A 24057-nucleotide genomic window follows, 5' to 3' on the forward strand; every position below is an offset into this window, starting at 1 on the left:
AATCAATTCTGAGTTAGTAAAAGCCGCGTAGATTGAGATGAAAATTTCGTTATCGAGATATCGTCATCCAAAAAATTTAACACACACGCACGCATACAGAAGTCGATCTGAAAATAATCGGAGATGATTCTCTAATCTTCAAAACGCGAAGAACTGGTGAAAACGCGACTTTTTACTCTCGGTGTGATTACACTGACTTCGATTTTCCTCCGAAAACAGAGAGACTGGAAGTATCAATAACGAACCGCACAACGTATACTTGTACACGTGTTTTCATCCTCGAAGTCAAATGAAAGAGTAAATGACTGGAAACTCGATCTCTTTTTCCGGAAAGCTTTTTACACAGCCGAAGAATTTCCAGATCCCGGACCCAAGCAAATACTATTCAATCAAGCCTCGCGGGTCAATTGAAATTCAAGGGACGAAATGCCCGCCGCGGTTTTCCCGGCACCCTTAAAACTCCCCGACAACTTCGGTTTGTATTCGCTTGTACCCCGATTTTCTCGTGCGAAAAATTCCGTGCCGTAAAAAAGAAACCAAAAAAAAAAAAACACAGTTTCCATCGAGTTTTTCGTTTTCCTTCGTTCTCATCCCAGTTCCATATACCGGCAACTTGGAAAATCCATCGTTTCAAGGTGTATATATTTTTTCATTCCCGATTGATCCTTCATCTCCAATTGCCGATAATTCTTACGCGATTTGAAAATTCGGAGAGAAATTTTGTCGGTTGTTTAAAATTTATGCGTAAAGTCGAGGTACGTGTACTCGGCAGGTTCATCTACGTAGTTGTTGGGTACGTTGGAAGTGCGATTGCGCAGACCTGCCCTGGCTGGAACCCCTGATTTTAGTCCTAGAAGCCCAGTCGCGTGAGCGCCAGCATCCCCGTGTCACAGACAGAAGTTTCCTCACGAAATCAAAAGTGTTTGTATAAGTGGTTTAAAGTGATCGGAACTGATCCTCGGTATCCTCGCGAAATCAAATTCAACGAATCACAGCGCACGCTGTTATTAATTTTTACCAGTGAAAATCGCGAAACTGAGAGACTTCGACCGTTTATCTAGTCGTAAGTAGTAGGAGCATTACGATAAATTTTCCAGTCAGATAGGAAAAACAAAAGATAATCCCACAGTCGCGCTATTTTTCAACTGCATAAATATTTCTCGTGATAATTCGTTGGTCATAATATATTGTATCCAGATCAATTGCTGATACTTAAAATCGATTAACACTGCGCGATTTTCTTTTGTTTTTATTACTTTTCAATCGAACACCGATTTGCGTATCGCAAACAAAATGGCGATTATCTTCGACGGCGATAAATTATATTTTCACGACTTTGAGCCTGCTTTGGTTAAAAATTTTGAACAACTCGCGAGATTATTCTGCGATTTAGCGTGTGTCGAATTTTTTTAAAACTTATCTCCAAATCGATCTTCGCCCCGACGTTTTTTCCAGCGAAAATTCAAAAGCGGACAATTGGGACCGACCTTTAATCTCCCGGGCGATTTGGGACCGATTCGCATTCGGCTTCTATCTTCGGCAAAGAATCGGAGAGCAAACTTTTACGCGAAAGCTTGCGTCGTGTGAAATCTTGACCTAAAGTTAGCAACAGGTTGTGCGCCGAGTTCGTCTTGCCGCTGTATATTTGAGAGCTAGGTCTGAAATCTAGTTCGAAATCGCATACGTGCAATATGGGATTATTGCAAAACTCTGTGCGCCTGGCAATCGTCCAAAATGAAATAAAATCCGGTGCCGATTTAACTTCACCGCGTAAGGTTAAACGGCGGCCAATATTTAAGGAGGGAATGGAACCGAGGCGTAAAATTTTCATCCCTCGTACGATAAAATGCAAATACATATTTATACTCGAATTCGAAGCAAGATGAAACAACGGTCGAGAATAAATAAATAAATGAATAAGTGAACAAATAATTGGACGAACATGTTTGATCTTAGAATCCGCGGGATATTTGTGCAGCAACATTTTCGAAGCGTCGAGGGGTTTCGATAAGGGATGAAAAGAAATAAAGACATCTTCGTCCCGCATTCAGGCATCGGCTCTGTACGTTCGATAAGGCATGCGAAGTGTGCTGAATAAAATATCAGAGGATCGCGTTACGCACGTCGTACAGACGGGAGCTTTTACAATACGCTTGCCGATAACCCAGATATCAGGAAAATTCTAAAGGACGATGGACCGGTTTTTTTTCTTTTCTTAAAATCATATTTGCCGTTGCTGCTGCTGATGAATAAGGATCGCTAAATGATTTATGCCTGGTAACTTTTTGAAGTAATCTCGAAACTCGCCGAACCGAACCTGAATATTGTTTGCGACGTTGATTTTCTTCGCCGCGTGCGTTGGAAAAATAAGCACGCTATAATTTAAAAAAATTTTTTTTTGTTTCTAACCCTCTTTACGGGATATATCAGGTTGCATATCAATGACGCGCGGAATATTATTGCAGTAGATGTAAATTGTATCTCTGCGTCGTTTAACCATCCACTTGATATACGCCCACAGTTTCTTTATTGCCTTATATATAGACGTAGCTACCAATTCACAGGAGTGACTTTTATTTACTGGAATAGACGGCGGCGATAAAAATTTTGAGTAGGCAACACGTACGCGACACGACGGTGCTTTCGAGCTTCCGGAAGACAAACTGAAGGAAACACCGTTACTTTATACACCGCTTTCGGATCTTTTACCATCTTATTTTTCAACGCCGGGGAGAAAGATGACGACGCAGCGTGTAAAAAAAACATTTGACGGCGTTTGATCCTGAAGGAATAAGGATCCCTTCGGACATCTCGTCTCCCGCAGGCTTGGTTACGTCTGTGTAACGTTTCTTTGACAGAATTCATCTCAAAGAAGTAAAAGCAGGATCAGAGCTGCAGGATGCTTGCCTGTGACACGGTAATTTCTGAAAAGGTAAACTGAGCTCTGGATCCTTGCCGGATGTAATCATTCTCAAAGGGATAATCTTCCTCGTGTATAAATTCTTCTGTCCAACTTGTAATCTCGCAGATTCTAGCAAACTAGATATAACAATCCTTCACACTTCGTCGACGCGACTGGCGTATAAAAACTTCTCGAGGTACGAAAGAACTAAAGAATGAAAAAGTTTTCGAAGAAGAATCCGAGAAATTCGTCGGCGGGATTATCCTTGAAAATATTTTATACGCCGTGTAAAAAATTATTACAGCTGCTCGAGGTGATTATTCAACGAAATAATTATTCCCAAAGTTAGCCTAGTGATTAATTTTTGTTGAAAGACTTTTCAAGGTATTGAAAAGCGGTGCTTTCTTTACATTTTTCCTTTCTTTCTTTCTCGTTGCTTCACCGCTGCACGGACCGAGGGTTGAAGATTATTCAGTTTTTAAGGGGTCCAATCACTCGGACATAATAACCCAAAAAACGTAACCCATGACAAAAATATCACACGTGAGATTTAATTCAATGTAATTTAACGTTTTGTTAATTTTTTGTCACTTTCTCGTCATGAATTATTTTTGTTTGGGTTATTGATGTTTTGGGTTACTTTTCTCTACGGTTATTTTCATCAGGGATTATTCTTGTCTTGGGTTATTTTTGTCAAGGGTTTTTTTTTTTTTTTTTTTGTGTGGGTTAACATTTTTGCCCCGGATTATTTTTGTCCCGGAGTATTTTTATACGAATTATTTTTGTCTTGGGTTCTATTTCGCGAGTCACTCCCGTCCGTGGATTCAAGTTATTTTTACGACGAATTATTGTTGCGTGGGTTACTTTTCACACGGGTCATCAAGTCCAGTCACCGTTTTTAAGGGCAACGTACATCGGGGGCGTAAAATGGGTTTCGATTGAAGACTCGCGGCGTCCTTTTGTTCCTTCGTCGGTATTATGTGACTCCGAGCGACGTCTCCGTAGATTAGAGACCCGCGAGGCGTCGGCGTCGTTCTCGGTTACACCCACGCACACCCACACTTATTATATTTCTACACATCCATACAGACACACGCGTGCACACGCGATACAAAGGATGTATCGCAGCCATATTCCCTGTCCGTTTTGCCGGATTACATCCATCCCTTGAACGGCGAATAGCCGATAATTCCTCGGCCATTTTGAGATAGTCTGAGAGCATCGTGTCCCAAAGGTAAGTCCATAGTCCGCTGGTTATCTCGGATCGACACTCTCGCCCTGGGCAGTGCAGACAGTGGTCACTTGAATACGGTTTATACGCCTTTCCGAAACTGCCAACTTCACCTTTAGCGAAATTTTTGCATAGGTATCTAAACAACGAAGCATCCCTCAAGGGCGTTCCAACCGTACGAGAATTAACATTCGGTTTTCGATAAAATTTGGCAATTCGATAGATTTACTTTATTCAATCGCCGGATGACATTTTTGTTTCCGGTTCACGGGATTGTTTGTGAGATACAAGCAAATACGTCTTTGCTCATTTTACACGTATTCTTACGGAGGAACGGACGAGAATTCAAGTTATCGATTAAATTTGCAACAAAGTGACATTGAAATTTCGTTGAAATTTTTCTGCGGCAGTAGAAGCAAGTCTAACAATAATCGATAAAGATGTTTTAGAATTACTCACCATTTCCATGGTATCGGGAAAAATTATTTAAAAAAATGCGTACACGTCTGAGGTTGTATCCAGATGTGCGGGCCGTAACACGTTGCGACGTGGCAACAGCGAATCGCGTGCGTAAAACATGAAATCGCTGTATTGGACTTACTTTTCGGTTAGAAATGAGAAAAACGGATCTTGAAAGTACACAGAGCGAATGTACAGAGCTTTTACAATAACACGACGCGACGTTGCCAAACTCTGAATACCCCGACACGCTAGTCGGACGATCGACGAAAATGAATTTTGACTAGCTGCGTAACGCCGTTAAAACTTCCTTAACATTCGCGGAGTCGGAGAAGTCTGGAAGATTATACAAATGTGATGTTTGTCTAGCCCAATCAAATTCTCCGGTTAAATCTTATCCTAATATCGGCCATTCTGAGAATAATTAACTTGCACGGACTGTAATAATATCAGCCCGAATTGTAAGGTTTGAAATTTTCTGCCAGATTGTAACCGGAACTGGCCACCATTTTTTTGAGATACTGAACAATTCCTGTATTTCTAAAAATGAAGAGAGTTAGAGAAGTCAGGAAAAAAAATGCATGCAAAAAGTTTTCTACGAACAGGAACATCGTTGTGAATTATAATAACATCAACTGGTTATAAAAATGTTGTGAACAAACTATTGAGAAAAAAAAAACACGAATAAACGGAAACGTTACTTGTTTTCATTTTTCGGAAAATTTTGAGCTTCGTAATTTAATCGGCTTCTCCGTTCGAATTATAAAATTGGGTGAAACTGTAATATTTCCGTACCATATTTAAGATGATGATAAAAATATGATCGTTGATATGATTCTGTTATTTGTATCTCGTTTTTTCGTCTAATAAAACGAGCCTTCATCGCACCGGCGAGTGATTCCGGAATGAGATTTACCAATTTTCATTGAAACGAAAAGAGCAGAATTTTACCATTCTCTTAGTATTTCCGTACATTATATAATTGCTTTTTCCGGTCGTTGAATCCGCGCTTCTTGACCTGAACTTTCATCGTTCTTGCTATATTAATAATTACGATCGGTTTGCGGTCAACAAAAAAAAGCAGCCCTAATTGCAAGTCATGAATTGACGTGAACAATTAATTGCCTTGCTGTTTCCAACGAACCGCATATACAGTTACAGTTTTCGAGTGGTGCAGAAGCTCGGGAAAAGCTCTGCGGGAATTAACGCCGGGAACTCTGCGGACGAGCTATTCCTACCACTTTGCTGTTGAGTGCTTGCTACGAAGTGCCTGATTCGTCTCCCGCCTCGTAATTGTGCCAGTCGCCGCGCCTTTCATTTCCAATCAGGAAAATGGTATTGATGTTTGAAAACGAGCCAATTAGGAATTAACAGAGTTCACAATCTGACCGACGAACCGTCCGATCGAAAGGAATCGCGAAACAAAGGTTCAAGAGGTTGCTAATCAAATTAATATCAGAAATAACTGTAATTTTAAAAATTTCTGATTTTTTTTTTGTTTGTAGAATCTGGCAGATTTCAACCAAAAACAACTCATTCGATTCGTGAATTAATCCGCCCTGATAATCATGTACGAAAGATTTTTCCTTCCGTTCGTGAATAAGTGAAATAAAAAAACAAACAAACTTCGACTCGTGAAATTTTGACAATTTACAAATGATAATGTTTGTATGATTCAGCGAGAAACGCGTAATTATTATCTGAAATCTGGCTCCGTCGATTTTTGGCGAATTCGTAAAACGAATGGATAAAACGTACTCGACAATTATTCACGACAAGAAAACGTCAAAGAATATAAATTTCTTGATGAAAAAATGATTGAATGATATGATTACTATGTTTTTGTCAACTGTACGAAATTTTTACAGTTAATATCAGTGCTTTAATTTTTGACTTCGTATCACGAGAGGTTTTATAATCAAATCCAGTAAGATTATTCCCACCTGTGATATTTTTTGAATCTCTGCTTTGTCACTTTTTCGCACAATGCAATCATACACCGAGAAATATTCCACTTGTTTACAGTGACTAGAAAAATTCAGGAAAACAGGTACCGTTAAAAGAAAACTAATTTTCATTTTCTACCTAGAAGTATATTTTCCGACTGTGGTAAAAAATGAAAATAGTCAAGGACCGAGCGGTAACCGGATCTAAAAATTTCTCTCAGTGTCCGTTATCTGATTTACTCGATGGCTCGAAAGATCACCTCCACCTCGAACCGAGATGCGAAGCTCTCTGTGTGTGAAATTCGTTTTTTCCGGATGATTTGCGCCTTCGTTTCGTCGCTCATACGTACGTATCCAGAGGGTGCACTATAACCATAGGTTAGGATTAAGAGCTGATATTGGCGGTGCAATATCGCGTTTCATCCGGGTGCCTTTCTCTCTTGGCAGGTTGACAAAGCGACGGTTTCAGTGTTCGCAAAGAGGGCGGAGAACGAAGGAGGTAAAAATATTCTCCCCCGAAACGGCTGGAGAACTCCGCTGGAGCACCGCGAGATAGGCGTTTATACGCTTCTCTAACGGTTTTCCAATGGCCACTATATACATTTCATTCGCAGTTTTAGATAAGCGAAGAACCCCGCCTCGTGATTCTTCCATTCTTATCAAAACGGGGAATAAAAACAACAATGAAAAAAAAAAAAAAAAAACAAGGGAACAAGATAATAGGCAAAACTGTTGGGAAAGGTCAGGTTTTATACGATGCACGGTAAAAGTTTGCATGATCGTTTTACGTGAACTGATCCCGCAACATCGGTTTAAAACTGTGGCTAACATTTGCATATATATGCGTGGATGTACAAACTTTGAGTAACGATGAATGGAGATATGAACGTTAATTACATTGTTGCAGATACTCAATCACCAAACTGACTGTGGTATCACGCATACCTATAATTCGATTGCAATCGGCAAATTTAAATCCCCGGTTTTCTCCCTCCCTTATCTGCAATAGTTGGGGGCGGAGTTGATGTTCGGAATTTGTAAAGTTCCGATAGCCCCTGATTCCGAATTATGTGGTGGCAAAACTTGGAGTAAAGAAATCAAACTTTGAAGAAACAACGAAGTTTCGAATGGTCGGAAACACGACGGAAAATTCAAGTTTCGATAGAGTGAAATTCAGAAAAATGGAAAATCAAAATTACCAGAATTCCGAACGTAAAAATATCGAAAATCCAAAGCAAGAAAGATCAAAGTGGTGAAATTTCACCAAGCCAGAAATTCACGGAACTGAAAATCTTCGATCATTCGGAATTTCGATGTTTCGAATTGTGAAATTTTCTCATTCTCGCACTTCCGAACTTTGACTTGGAGTTACACCCTTTCCGCATTTTGTCCTTTCGGAACTTTGAACATCAGGTTTCGGACCATTCGAAACTTTGGTGTTTCGTAAAAATGTTCTTTTTCTTCACTTCGAGTTTCACCGCCAAAAAATTTGGAATTTGGCGATCACAGAACTTTTCAAATTCGGAATTTCAACCCCGGCCAATATCTACTATCGTAAATAATGATCCCTTTCTCTGTGTCGATACTAAATTTCCGAACCCTTCCGTTATTCGCGTCTTTCTCTCATACGCCTGGATCACTTTTTACACCGTCGCGTCGTAAACTAAGAACCGAATTTTCGGAGGTTGAATGACGGCGAATCATTTTTTTGACGCCGGAACTTGAAACCCTCTTACGCTACTCCGAAAAAGCATCCGCCTAATCCCCGCCACTAAACCTCAGGCTTTCCTCGTCGTCGTCGGTAAGAATTTTGGAAAAATTCCACCGCATGTTATTCAATATTCAACGGAGAGAAATTCGCTGTAATCGAGATCGGCGCGGTGACGCATTCAAACAATTTCCATATCGTCAAGGGTTCGATAAAATTCTGATTAACGATGCCTATTTTACTGAATTTTTCTCGCCGCGAATTCTGCGTGTCAGCTGACTTAATCCCGATTCAAGTCGTTACTAAATGTGGCGAGACAAAATGAGCCATTTTTTCCTCGAATCTCCGTGCAAAAAATCACCCCGAAGTGATTCATTTCCTTCCATAATCGGTCTGCCGTTTGCTTTCTCGTTAAATAAACAAGTTACTTTTCCAATTGGAGATGCGTTTTTTCGCGTAAACGATATACTCGTAATCAGGTTGAATATACTAGCGAAATTAACGGATCGATGAAAAACGCCAAATGATATATCCGCGTACATTTCGTTCGATTCCTGCGTCAAGTGACGAATATTCGTGACGAAATACGTTTCGGCAAAAATATACTTCGCGAAAAATATGCATTGAAAAAAAATTGCATGTATTGCAAAATGTAGAAAAGCACTCAGCCGACAATGATGAAATAATCCTGGCCGAAGTTGTCAAAAGCGCATAAAAAGAAAAGCTCATCGTAATTAAAATCTATAAATCTCTGAAACGCGTCATCGAAGGGCAGACTTCAATATTATATAGATTGCAAAAAAAATTCAGATGACGTGAAGATGCAACGTTTATTGCAACAATGTAATTTATGGTGCAGGGATTACCTTATATGGTAATAAATAAACCGGAAATTCTTTTTGCAGTAAGCTTACGGGAATCCATTTATTTTGCGACATCTTTCGCTGTTTCGATGCTTTTGCAAACGTACTGTACGCTTTTTATTCCGTGCAATATATCCCCTCGTTTACGACCCAGTACATCGCATATTCGGCCGAGTGAGCCATAAGTTTGTTGTTACTTTCATGCAGCGTATAGAAAGAGTAGCGTAAGGCTGAAAGAAAGCCGTGTATGGATTCGTATTATTCTGCGTACGAAGAAGAGGGCAAAGTAAAATGATAGAAAAAAAAATAAAAATTTATTTTACAACCATGCAGGGATAAAAATCCGCCGACGAGATGTTTTTACAGATAATTATACATCGGTGGTTGTTGAACTTGGGTTGATTTCCTCGGGGATTTATGTGAATTCATTTCCATGTGGGTTGAAAGTTAGAGGAAAAAAGAAGAAGAAAAAAAATAAAAAGACAACGATTATAATTTGTTTTGTCATTTTTACGCATCGGGGATCGTAATATTAATTTTTTTTTTTTTTGTTCTCCATTCACTCGCAGACTCGCTGTTCTTTTATTTTCTTATTCACGAAGAAATCCATTTAGGTAATGGCCCCGACGGTGGTGGGTGGAAAACCAATGCCGGGAGCGAAGATTCACCGTGAAAAGGACCTCGGACAAATCGCGCGTTGCTTCACGTGTGTTAAAACGAAACCAGAAAAAAAAAAGAAAAAAGTATAGTGCTTGAAGCGTTACAGCAGAAGAACAAACTGAGTTCGTAAATTTTTTTTTTCATAATCGTTTGCCTCTCTCCTTGTGCTATTCATTCGCAGGTTAAAATTACTCCTTCACACGGAAAGATCTCCGGTTTACTCTGTACTTAAATCTGGCCAAGTACCTTCGGTATTGCAGGAAAGTTTTCGCACATTTGATAATCACACGCTAGTTTATTGTTTTGGAAATGTATTCGGTCAGAAGTATCGATTTCATTCGAAGAAAAGATTCTACAGCTATCGGGTTACTAGTTGAATGAATCCGATATTCCAGGGGCGGGGTTGAAGTGCCGAATTATTTGGTGGCGAAATTTGAAGTAGAAAAATCAAACTTTGAAGAAACAACAAAGTTTCGAATCGTCGGAAACACGACGGATCAGAGTTTCGAAGTGCAAGATTACGAAAATTCAAATTACGATAGAGGAGAGTTCCGAAAAATAACGTTTCGATAGAGTAAAATTTCGCGTATCAAAATATACTCACAAAGACTTTCAGAACTTTGGCGTTTCGTCAAAGTTTCACTGAGAAAAATTTCATTTGTTTCAGTAACTAGAAAAATTCAGTAAAACAGGTGTCGTTAAAAAAACTGTTTGAATATTGTTGGAATTACGAAAAACGAGGTAGGCGTAAACATTTTGCGATATCGTCGATCCTTTTTTTGGTTATTGCAACGCAAAATCAGTTTCTGAGGTTTACTCTACTGTTTTAGTTAAGCAAGGCTTTAACGTCAATTTATCGTCGCACGAGCGTTAAATTTTCGCAACAGTTGCAAGAAAATCTAGCAACAGTGATCGTAATGAGAAAGAATAGTAACGGATACCAGAGTTTCCGATAACAGCTAGAAAACTAATTTTCATTTTCTACCTAGAACTACATTTTTCGATTGTGGTAAAAAATGAAAGTAGTTAAGGACCGAGTGATAACCGGAACTAAAAGCTTGTCTCAGTGTTGATTTCTTCACTTCAAGTTTCGCGATCAAAACATTCAGAATTGGCACTTCCGTAACTGTTAAAATACGGAATTTCAACCCCACCTCAAATTGATTTAACCCTCAACGTCCGTGCAGCAGCAGATCTGCAGCAAAGCTCTATTTTCAGATTTTATATTAAACTGCCGTCATCGACCGAGCTATTTTCATTCGCACAACTATAATTATAACGGATTGACCTTTGAGTAAATCCTCGGAGCCGGGAAATGAGGAAATAGACGCGGTTTCAGCCCATGACAGCCGACCTTTGAACTCGGAAAGCTCTCGCGTTCGAAATCCTCGAGCCAAAGTAAGACAGGGTAAATGTATTTTCGATGAGTATCGGGTGGTGTGTGTCAAAGTGCATTCAGAGCAAATACCGTATCGCTTTTGAAATAGAAATGTCACGGATGATGGAATGATTCTCTTTGATGTGTCGCGTTCTTTGCCTTTTTCCTGTCAGTAGTGCAGTTCTGCAAATTCTGTTGTGCACACAAATTTGCTTTGTTCTTTTCGGAATTTTCCTCCCCCCTCGTATCTCATCTGGAAACTTTTCTCGGTTACAATTTTCCAGTTTCATTCCCTTCACTTTCCATACGGATGTCGATTTCACGAGATCCAATAGAAAACGAATGCCATTGAAATTCATCAACGAACGTGTGTTAAAAGTGTTCTTCGTTCTGTTCTTTGATTATACCGTCTGCTAGAAAATCGAATTCTCCGAGACGATGGAATACGTTTAAAAGGGTTCGGAGTAACGGGTCACCTTCCCTATTGGCTATTAGGGCTAGAACTCGTTGCTTGTACGACGTAAGAAAACTACGAAAATAGTAATCCGATTTCAAAGAATGATCGCTTGTAGAAATGCACGCAAATTTAACGTTCCATAAAAAAAAAAAAATAAAATACAATAAAATAAAATAAGACAGAGAAGCTTGTCTTGAGAGATGTTTTTACCGAATTCCTTTTCGCGAGAAATCTTTTCAAACCGAATTCTTATTCACCTCGAGTATTTGATTGGGTCGGTAAATTCGGCAGACTTGCGAGATAAGCGGATAGAAGAGATTCCCACACAATTTTGGCAAACACGTGTCTGCGTATATTACACGCACATGTGTCGAAGAAAATTCAATATTCAGCCAGTTGAGTTAGGTTTCATTACGCGTGAGGTTAGACTCAGACCCTGATCGACGCAAACACGTGGATCACCTCTATCTCTGGGCATTTATATTGAACATAACCGCATCCTAGGAGGTCAGATTATTTCCGACCTTTCTCATTCGAGGAAACGAATTCCAGGATCAGGGCAATTCGCGTGGCTCAAGCTCCGTGTTCCGGTCAGTGGTTACAGGTTGGTAGGTTGGCACATCCGACCACTAAACTCGAAGACGTCGAATCACTTTGACGGATTATACGGATAAGCTTGTAAATATTTCCCAAAGTCTTAGATCGGTGACTTAATTTGTGCAGGGTTGAAAAATCTTAGAACGACTTTTTAGATTTGGAAGATTATGATTAATGTGACTTTACATGGGTTCGAGAAATCAAACTCAGGTTCCAGATAAGACTTCGGGCTATTTCATGGATTCAAAAACTTCATTGGATCAATTCCATGCGAACACAAACAACGTCTGATCCTCGTCATTTTTGAAAGTTTTCGAAATTTTTTATTAAACAGGTTAATTATTTACGAATATGTAAAATGATCTCGAAAATGACCTTTTTTAAAATTCTCAAAAAAAAAAAACAGATAAACTGAAAATTCTTTATTATTTTTCAAACAAAACGTTTTGATCAAATAAAATATTCCTCAAACGGTGTGCAAATTTCCAAACTCTATATTTCACTTAAAACATTTCTAGACCGGTTTCATTATAAAATTGATAAAAAGAAGTCGAACGGGCTAAAAAACCAGACAAAAATCTCTCCATAACAGAAGCCATCTAGAAGTGTTCTGAGTGTAAAATAGAAGTTTAGAGAATTTCTCGGTAATTTTCAAACCGTTCAAACAATCTTTTAGCTGACCGAAAAAAATTGAAAGTGCTGAAAAAGAATGGATCAAAAATAGGAATATAAAATACAGTCTCTGAGAATTTTTTGAGAACTTCAAAAAACGTCCTTTCCAAAATTACTTTATGTATTCACAAATAATTGAGCAGTGGAATAGAAAATCTGAAAAAATTCAGGGTACCGTTTAAGAGTTGGGACAATTGTAGAAATGAAATATAAAAAAAAAAAAAAAAAATCACGTCTTGACGGTAATATTCATTTCCTCCTTTCATGTCCGAGATCAGGAAGCGCGCGTATAATCGAGAATGTTTGATTCATACCGTGTATAAATTGAGGTCAAGTTATTTCCAGGTCAGGTCACGTCGTTCGAAACAGTTTCAGTCCACCTCAGGCTTGAGGGTATTGAAACTTCCGGCAGCTTCCGGGACTCCGTGCGTAGGTTTATACCGAAAAACGGGACCCTCGATGTCTGCGGACTTCCTTTACACCCAGTTCTAGACGCTGACCGAAGCACGAACCTTCAACCCTTGCGTAGCTCTCTGTGTTTGTGCAATTGTAACCCGTCGTCATCGTATTCAATTATAACCAACAACGGGAGAGCTCCGCGAGCTGAAATTGTGGTCATCAACCCCCCGCTCTCTTTCCAGAGATATATCACAGGGATGGAAAGAGGATCTCTAACCGTATAATAATAACAACAAAAACAATAACAATCGTAATAGTAATAAGCGTACTTTTTGCCGATTAAATGCGCGGGGGCTGATGGGCATGAATATATTATTAGACTTTTGCACAGTGTTTCGAGTCGAGAGAATTCCTCCGATTCCGATCGTTGAATCGGAAGTGGCTCTTGAAACCGATTATTCAAAGTAATTTTCGAGTTCCTGGATGTCAGACGTGGATATCGCTTCGTGAATTAAAATAATTCCGATCTTTGGGTGAACGAGAGATTTTTTCTGTTTCTTCTTCTTCTTCTTCTTCTTCTTCTTTTGCACGTTTGTACATCGATATGACAACTCGTCCCGACGCGCTCGTGACCGTGGATTTTTACGGCAGAGCTTGCAGGACCCGGGTTAGGAATTCCCTTGCGATCATTTTGGCCGCGAACAATTTTGGCCGTTGAATCGAGTGGCGGTTAAATGAGAATCGTGAGGATATCACGGAGATTCTCCTCAAACGTAAAAATATTTTTATATACATATACTGGTGTATATATATATATATATATATATATATATATAGGTATGTACCAAAATCGCCACACCGTGGAATTCATTTATAACCATGAATACAGGTACCAAGGACAAACTTTTCTCGTGTACGATCAAAATTGGATAGACCCCATCGTGTATATATATGTATATATATATAGATATATATTATGTATGTATTGTATTGTACAGAGGAAAGGGAAAAGGGAGAGCGAAAGTAAATTGCAGGAAAAAGACGGTTGGAAGTCGGGAGACGCAAAAGAAAATTGATGAAATAAATTGAGATTCTGAACTTGGGGGAATTCGGTTCGAGGCGATTTAATCAGCTTCTTTTTCTGCGTCTATACACGTAGTTTTAATCACTGGCTGAGTCGCGCAGCCTGAAATATCTCGAGTGTCTGTTAGCTCCGGGTCTCTTTGTTCCGGCTAACCGAGGCTCGGCGCACCTTGACACCCAAACGTGGAGAACAACGGTCTTTGGCCCTTTATAGAGGGCGTGTTAACGATCTATCGGCGGTAGGGAAAAGGGTCCGAATACTTGGGGTAATTAGAATGAGCGAAAAGCAAGGCGAGACGGCGAGGAAAACAGGACTGACGTCATGCAAATGCTTCCCTAACGCAGCTTCGTCGTCTCGACCTTTTTCCAACTCCCCTCATTCCCCAAACTCGAGTCACGCTTTCCTCTATTTACCCTGCACCCTTTTCTCGGCCGCCGGCAAAAGGAGAGTCGAGTCTCGCTGCTGAAGTCGCTGAAGATAAGATACTCGCGAAAAGAAGCCGAGTGGACGGGTTATATTTGTACGAAATTGGCGAGGCGAATCAACGCCGACTAATTATAATTAACGCGGTAGGAATTCAAACCCGTCTTTTCACGACTTCTGGGAAAATGTTTTTAATTACGAATTAATTGGAACAGTGCAACAACTTTTACTTCCTGCGAAACGAGCCGCGAGTGCGAATTTTCGACAAGTTTAAGATCCTGCATTTTTTTTTTTTTTTTTTTCGTGAGTAAATAATATAGCAGGATAAAAAAATGGATTTTAACGTTATTTTTTGAAATTATGACAAATTTTTTGGGGGATGATGCGATTTTGGCAAAATTTTTTCCGGTATAGTTCACGTATCAGTTTATACTGTGAGAATATTTGAAATTCATTTTTACGCGGTATGCGGTTTGAAAAATACCTGGGTTTAACAACTCGAGATGAAAAATCACTTGACAATTAAAATCGTTTATGACGTGTTGAATTAAGCCCGAGTAATTTCACCCGATTTTTTCAGGTCAAGCTGCGTTCTGCTGGCCGGTAAATTAATCTTTGAAGGTGCCGTTTTTCCCGGCTTTTCTTCGCACGGCCAACGGAAGTCTGCATGTTCTTAGCTCATTGTTTTCTTGAAAAATCTGCTCCAGCGGCGGCTGGATTCCGAAATTTCTAAGAACTCGCGACGAGCGTGGGTTTGAAGTGCATGTAAAACACTGCACGTGAGATGACATAGTTGCCTCGGCACTTTGCCGTTATAAAACGTGACGCACGTTGCACACCGATAAAAATTTCGCTTGCACAGGTAGAGTTCAGATTCGCAATCAGCGACCCAAAAAACTGCTCTGTACCAAATTTCATCTGAATCTGTTCGGTAGATTTAATGTGCAACCCCTGAAAGGGTTGAACGTAATCCACCCTCTTTGGGACACGCTATAAAGTTGAAATAAGAATTCGAAAAAACTATTCAATTATTTTTTAATTACGCGGAGGTTATTTTGGATATTTAAAAAAATGACCTTTCCAATAATGATCCCGACGTGCATCCTGATAGTTGTACTGAAACAAATTTCCCTTACTATCCAGAACTGCGTTTTTCGGTTGTAATAAAAAAACGCGAACGCACTCGAAGACTCCGCATCAATTAAAACTGAAAATTTCTTGCCTTGCTGAATATTCGGCATTAGATATAAAAATGCACCGACGAAGAGACGGTAAAAAATCGCTCTCCGTAAACACATAAATTTATTCGATCTCATTCCTCGCGAGTGTCTATCGATCCGGAAAATCTTCTCTCAAGGGTTAAGATATACATCTCCTTGAACATATGTCGCGTGCTAGCTGAGCCGTCGATAAGTGTCGGCGCGTTTCATCGTCGCGACGCCTCGGAAAATATCCCAACTTCCCAGCATCGCGAACTGCATGCTAGACGTCCGGGATACCTTACGAAATATTTACTCGGAGTATGGCTAGGTCTAGTATTCCTGCGATACACACCTACGCAAACAAATACTTATAGATTTTCACTCCGGTAGGCGACGGATCGTAAGTTTTCCTCCTCTGTGCAGCTGCGAGGAGTAAGAAAAAAAAAAAAAAATAATAAAACTGAGAAACGTCATTTTCTCCTCACATAAAAGTCTTTTTCACGATAACGCGTCTTGAACGGATACAATCATAATAATAGTATTAATAATAATAATAATATTAACAACAACGTACCGAGGTGATAATTATCCTGCCTTCTTGAGCATCGAACACACCGCGACGGTAGGATCGTTATTATTAACGCGGTCCAATTATGGAATAATACACTACTCCGAAAAGCAAATAATGTATTCGCAATCTCAAACCTTAGTTTCAATAATCTCTTGACCTTTCTTCAATTAGTCGGAGCTCCGAGGGCCGGGATTTGGAAGCCAATCAGCGTTCGTAACGTGGAAAACACAAAGGCGAAAGCTGTATCAAAGTCCGATCAAGCTCCCTGAGAATTAAGCTCCGGATCGTCTGTAGATACGGTTTGGAGATTGAACAATTTGCTGGCAGAGGGCAAACAGTCCGGCTGGAAATTTAATCGGGAGAATTGAAAATCATGGGTTAAAAATAAGCGGAGCTTTTATAAGGACGGCTGGATGCTTCGAAGGAAAGGTTGGATTTGTTATATCGACGTTGTTTTTGAGGGGACGCCAAATCTCTGCTGAATATTCTCTCGGTCAGCGTTCTCGTTAGTCTTTATAATAAAACATCGCGAGGTTTATCTGTGTAATTGTGGAAAATCCCAAAAGATTTGGACCGTACTGTGTAAATAGAGCGCGAACCGCCGGAAGTTATCACGGTTGGAAGCCAACGGAACGGAAATACGCGTTGCCAATGTGAGGGAAAATTTACCCGTGATTAGCCGGGTGGCGAAAGGTTTTTTCAAAAATTTATAAGATGAAGATTCGCGGCGAGGGAAGAAATAACGCTTGTATTATTAATTTTTTAACGCCACGTTTTCGCTCGATATTCGATTCTTACGGAGATGAAATTTTTCCTCGGAAATTTCGTTCAAGCGAAATCCGGTATCGCCCGAATATATTATTGATAGTAAAATTCTCAGGAGGGAAAAAATTTGAATAACCGCGGCAATAAACCTGCAGGATCTACACATATGTATACGTATATAAAATATACGTCTATACGTAATATGTGTATAACATAATCCTCGAACTCTGAATTCAAGTTTCAAGGATGTGCTTCAGACTTGCCGTGCAACCGGGATTAAAGTTTCAGCCCTTATACGAGTAAAATGTATAAAATGAAAATCGACTCATTCAGACTCGCTGCAAGCTCACTCGCACACGCACTTTTTATTTCGCTACGTATTATCTCGTTTTTATCCTTTTCCTTTATTTTTACCTGAAAAATTTTTTTACACACGCTTTTGTAACCGTAAAAAATTTACCACCGCCCGACCAGCGGCTGAAATTTTCTCCCACGCTTACAAACGTCAACGTCATTCGTAATCGAGTAGCGGATTTTTGTCGTTACACTCGAAAACTAAAAATAGATTTACCCGCGCATCTATCGTTCAGACTCGAATCTAATGGAATACCTTCTTCTCGAACACGCCAGATAATTTCCAGTCTCGACAGCTTTCACCACCCTTGGAGATATTGCAATTTTTTTTTTTCTGGCCGACGCCTTGCAAAAAGTTTCTTTGTATCCAAGGCTGTACGTGCTTTTTTTCCGATATTTACGAGTTACAGCTGGGCGAAATAATTCGCAGCTCAAAGCTATTTTACTTTACTCGCTGCGAGATAAAATTAAAAAAAAAAAAAAAAAACAATGATGAGACAACATTATATGATGTAATAATTGCATATGCCACTGATTATATATTCCTGCAGACATAAAATCACCGGAGTTATTTTTTTGAAAATTACCGATACGTCGATAGATGTAACCTTTGCAGTTTTTTTTTATTTTTTTTTATTCTTCATGCGTCAATTTGACGCAGTTTTGTCTCGAGTTTCTTATTTTCCGTAGAAACAAGTCTTGTCAGATTGTTATATAATGCCGCAGATCCGCAGAAAGTGGGAAAAATTTAATATTATCGAAAGTGCTTTTGTTCTTTCTCCGACGAGACCAAGATATCGATTCCTGATCATATAGCTGCGGTGTAAGGTCTGTTTTGCATCTCATTTTCGGGGGGTGAAAACTTCTGGCATATGTAACAGAATATATTTGAAATATCGCAATTGTTGTCCTTCGATAAGGGAAAACATAGAAGCGCACCCTCGACGTATTGGAGAACGCGTCGAAGGCTGATTGAACTGGGATTGAGCTTGCATACGTATACCGAGAGAGGTATTTCAATTCATGTCTGCAGTGCATCCGCAGGCTCGGAATTATCACTGTAGTGCTGCATGGTATTAATATTTTCCCGCCTCTCTGTCGATACGAAATCCATCAAGGAACGTAGGCGGGAATAAAAACTCCATTTTTCCGCCAAAGATGTGCGGGTTTATTACTTTTTTAATTTCATATCCCTACACAGCTGAAAACTTTTCATCGATGTTTATACGAACTGGCCGAAAGCTTGACCGAGTTTTCATAACGCGATAGAGAAAAAAGAAATTGTCGATAGAATTGCTCGGTTCAAAGTTCTACTTTTATTCAATGAAAACCAGCGGAACTTTAGACGCGTTGTAGCACACAGGAATGACGAACTTAAAGAACGTCTTAAGTAGCCTCTGACTTTTACCATTATTTTGACGTGAAAGCTGCGATGATGCTTAGCATTGAAAGCGTAACTAAACCGGTTTAAAAGTTTTTTGTTCAACTATATTCGATGCAAAATTTCTGAATATCGAGTGAAAATTTCACATGACGATTGCCTCGACGTTTTCCGTTGAATCAATGCAACAGGTTCCTTTTCTTATATTTCAACTGCAGAATCAATTTCGACTTCAGTTAATTATTGATGAAGAATCGAGAAAGTTAGTTGGTCAAGAAACGATAATTTCTTGATTTTATCACGGGGTATTCGTGCTACGGGCTAAAATGAAACCGAGCACAATGAGAAAAACAAACTACCGATGTTTGAACTGCATTTAATAATTAAACTCATAAGGCTTTTTCTGCGTATAGATTCCGTTACCTACATCTTACCGACATTTTTGGCCACTTTTCAGCCCAGACACAAACCCTTTTTAACGGTAAAGGTTGTCCCCACACTGGTCAACTTTATCGATACGATCGCTGAACTTATCGACGACCGATAAAGTTGACCAATGTGAGGATAACCTCCACTCGGAAAAAGGGATTGTGTCTGCGCTGTGAAGCGGCTGAAAATGTCGGTAAGACGTCGGTATCGGAATCTGTACGCAGAACTAGCCTCATATATCTATCTATCTATCACCGTTCTCGAAATATTCGCGATTTGAGATTCGAAATAAGGCGAGTGGATTTTACAATGTTTTTTGGGCCCCGTAAAATTCCAAAATCAATCGCAATGTTTCTGGGAATAGAGAGAGTATTTGTTCGCGAACGGTTCGCAGCCTTCCCTGAAAAGTGGAAACGGTGTGTACAGCAACGGCAGGCTACAGGTGGTCCCGGGCAGATCAATAGCCTCGTCTGTTCCGTGAACTCGCGAACTCTGCGTGTGTTTCACGGGCGAATAAACAACTTGACACCGGGGTGAACTGAACGCACCCTTCACCTAAATCCTGTCATTATCTGGACCATGAGGACCCCGAAAGTTCGCTGCGTCGCAAAATTCCTCCAGCAACCCCGAACGCGCAAAAATTTCCCGCAGGAATGAATTTTTCCCCTATTTTAATTTTACAGAGAGTGTATAGAAATAAAAAAAATTAAAAAAAAAAAAAAAATTACGAATCAACAACTGGCGATTTCACGGTTTCAAGCTTAAAGTTCTAGTGCAAGTTTCACAGTTACATCGAGGGCTTGTCAACATTTGCATTCTAATCTTTGGCTCGCTGTTAAATCAAGCCTACAACCGTGCCCACTTTTTGTTGGAGTTTCAAAGTTTGCGAGGCGCGGGATGTAATTAAATCCTCACCCTCTCCAACACCCGGACCGAGTTGTATTCCTGCGGAGTTGCTTGTCGAAAATTCAATATCGTCTGAGGTTCGATCCGCTTTCATGTACTTTGCAAAATAAGACACTGTTTTTTTTTTTTTTTGGAATTCTGAACGATTTTTCCTGGCAGAAAAAGATTACACCGGCAAATTTCTTACCAATACCAATAAACAGGAGACCGGAGATCGTAGATTCGAATTCGCGAAGTAAACCCGACTCGATGTTCTCGAAACTCAATCGTATGTTTTTTGCGAAATGACGCCAAGATTCGCATGACGTGATAAAAATCTTCTAAAGCAGAGTACGAGCTAGGTTTAAGAAAATTTTTAGGCGTAGTATTCCGTCCGAGGAAGAATTTCAATCTATCTGCATGCGAAATGCGAATTCATATATTTCAATTGCAGAGCTGGAAACCGGCGCGTGCAGCTCGTTTTTCAATTGCAAAATGTTATCTGCATTCTGAAATATTGAACCATATTAGCACTTGGAATGTGGTGTAATTCACCGCTCTCGTTTCTTTCGCCTCTTGGTATTATAGTTGCTAATTATTCTTCCACGCAATAGCGGGATTGAAATTTCGAATTTGAAAAATTCTGAAAGTGCCAAATTTTTTGGTGGCTAAACTTAAAGTAAGTAAATCAAACTCTGACGAAACAACAAAGTTCCGAAAGCGCGAAGATGAGAAAATCTAAAAGTCTTGAGCACCAAAATGTCGAATGACCGATGATTTTTAGTTCTCTAACTTTCTGGCTTGATAAAATTTCACCATTTTGATCTTTGGTTGTTTTGGATTTTCGATAATTTTACGTGTGGAATCCCGGTCATTCTGATTTTCGGTTTTTCTGATGTTTTCCACCCACTCGTTGAGTAAACTACGCTGTGCGAGTATATTTTAATATTCGAAATTTTACTCTATTGAAACTTTATTTTTCGGAATGTCACTCAATCGAAAGTTTAATTTCCGGAATTTTGTTCCATCACAGCTTGAACTTTCGGAATCTTGGATTTTGGAACTTTGAGCCGCCGGGTTTCCGACCATTCGAAACTTTGATGTTTCGTCAGAGTCTGATTTCTTCGATTCAAGTTTCGCCACCAAATAAATCGAGATTAGCCGCTTTCGGAACTTTTCAAATTCAGAACTCCAACCCCGCCCCTCCACATAAAACCCTGACAAAATTCCAGGTAAATATACTGCAGACTCAAATTAAAGGCTGATTTCGTTTTCCTTTTACCCGCAAAATCAACCGGATCTTCTCCCACTTGTAATCCTAACAGTTGATCCCAATTTTCCACCCCGCGATCACGCAGAAATTTGCGCCATTGGCAGCCGCAGCTGGCCATGGATTTTCCGACTTAAGGGATGGTGGGCTGGATGTAAACGCGGAAGGGAGGATCGAGTAATCGGCTTACGAACGAGCCTCCAGAACTGGAAGTGCTAAACTCCTGTTTATTGTTTATTACTTCAGCGAAGAGGTAAGAGATGATGCTAAAGTTACCCCGAGCTGCAGACGCTTCGGAGGGGTTGGAGTCCAACTTTCAGCCACGAATTAAACAAGTTTTTCCACGTTTTTCCCCGACTAGTTTTTTTTCTGGTAACTTTTGGCACCGTATTATTATACCAGCGAGTTTTTCTTCCACCTGCGAGTTCGTTATCATTACTCGTCAAGAGTCTTCGTAAGCATCGTCATTAATTTTTATATATAAATTATTTAAAAAACACACTATGCAGCTTTTCAAGGCGCGATATTTTACCTCTGTTCTATTTCACTATACCTACCGCACGTGATAACACGGGCACTTTGCCCGCTTCAATGTTGTATAATTTTGAAATATCTGGATAATAAATTTACCCTCTCGGGTACAAAGCGTCTCTCAAGTTGGTGCAGAGCGACTACGGAGAGTATTTCGTTTATTCAAATTAAGCGCGAGGGGGTTGAAATTTCTTATGATAAACTCGCTGCGCCCGGCTTCGTGCTTTTTCGAAATCGCAATTGACGATAAATCGCATCTATGGATGCGGATTGTAATTTACTACAGACGTGCACGTATATGGCGATAATTCATTGGTCAGTGAAGTCGTAAATATGAATTATTATCTGCTCGAGCTGCGGTCGGCTGTTGTGTGGGTTGTGTAGAGAGTATATATGGAGTTTGCCTATTAATATCAACTGCGAATATTATCGTAAAGTAGCGTGTTACGAATTTATAACGCTGACAATGAGCTGCACACGCGCAAATATCCAAGGTTTTTGTTATCCCCATAATCACCGGATAATTGTGAAAATTAACAATGTAATGAACTCATATCGGTATCCCCAGGCAACGTTCATTTCCAGAAGTTAAAATTAATATCAAATATTATAAACCACCCGCTTTGCATATCAGAGCCGATTCAATTAGACCGCTTGGATTGTAAAGGTACAAAATTAAATGTCACTGAAAAAGAGTAAAGGTACGTATTAAATTCCCGACGATCGTTAACGAACGCGATTTTATCAGCGGCTGTAATAATTTCATTTTATTAAAAGATAATGGAATTAAGAAAAAAAAAAAAAAAAAAAAACTTCTTATATACAGCAGAAATTCAATAGACGGATATCATTCGCGAAGAAAAAATTAATTGGTATTATTACGAAGGGAGGAAAAAATAAGCCGAGAATGTCTGAATACATTTTTTAATCGATGTTCGGTAGTTTCCTCGAAATAAATTTTTATTTATTTTTTTTTTCAAATTCTTACAAGAATCGGAATTCGTTTATTATGAATTTGACCACGTTTCGAACGTATGTATGATATCGACATATTTCGAGCATCGGGTAAGAGTGATGCGATCCGACCAAGGCTACGGTAATTTACATGGAAAACAGCCGGTGGCGGTCGCGTAAATTAAGGGCGTAAGGTGTAATACTTGTAGCCGCAAACTTGTCCCGATAAAACAATTTCTGATGGGGGTAGGAGGGCAAAACTGGCTCAGCAGCAAGAAACTTGCCACAAAGCAAACCCTTAATGCACGAACAACCCATACAAACAGGGAATAAACCATATTCAGCCTCCTGCCTTGGAGCTTTTAGCCCCTCGGTTCCCTCAGGCGGCTTCAGTCGAGCTTTGCCAAACTTGCATACGTATCCACACACACATATGTGTAGCCATGTAATGGGAACGGATTCCCGAGGGTATCGATATAATTTGTGCACAGCCGTATGTTTTATATGCACCCGCTGTACCGAGGGGACAAAATAAACTCTTAAATTTTTTAAAATTACCTTTTGTACGTGGATATGAACAGGAATATCCCATATCTGGCAGAGAGATGCGAGTCGCAATCTTGACGAGCTGTTTAATCACAAATTTTCACTCGGGACACTTTTTCGCAGTTTTTATTTTCCATCGCAGATGAAATTTCATTTTCTTTTGTATGACGCACATTTTTCGACACTGTCTCACTGATTACCGACGAAATTTCTAGACGATTCCAATTTAAAAAACGCTTCGAATCGGGGTTTCGAAATGAAGAGAGATTCACTTTAATGATTCCGTTCATTCCGCGTTTAGAGCTGTACTGAGGTAACAACTGATACGAGAGACTCGCGAAGAATTGAGCGTAAGAAAAGTAAACATACGAGTAGATACGATTGAAACGG

General features: G+C 39.7%; 1 long non-coding RNA gene across 1 annotated transcript in view; it reads left to right on the plus strand.

Annotated features, from left to right (window-relative positions):
- Positions 1–884: 884 nt before the first annotated feature.
- The window catches only part of LOC124294435, a 48633-nt gene continuing 25460 nt past the window's right edge, over positions 885–24057 (plus strand). The window contains exon 1 of the long non-coding RNA XR_006904299.1: positions 885–1063. This is a non-coding gene — a long non-coding RNA (uncharacterized LOC124294435). The remainder of the gene's footprint in view (positions 1064–24057) is intronic.

This window comes from Neodiprion lecontei, chromosome 5 (genome assembly GCF_021901455.1).
Source record: "Neodiprion lecontei isolate iyNeoLeco1 chromosome 5, iyNeoLeco1.1, whole genome shotgun sequence".
Classification (NCBI taxonomy): domain Eukaryota; kingdom Metazoa; phylum Arthropoda; class Insecta; order Hymenoptera; family Diprionidae; genus Neodiprion; species Neodiprion lecontei.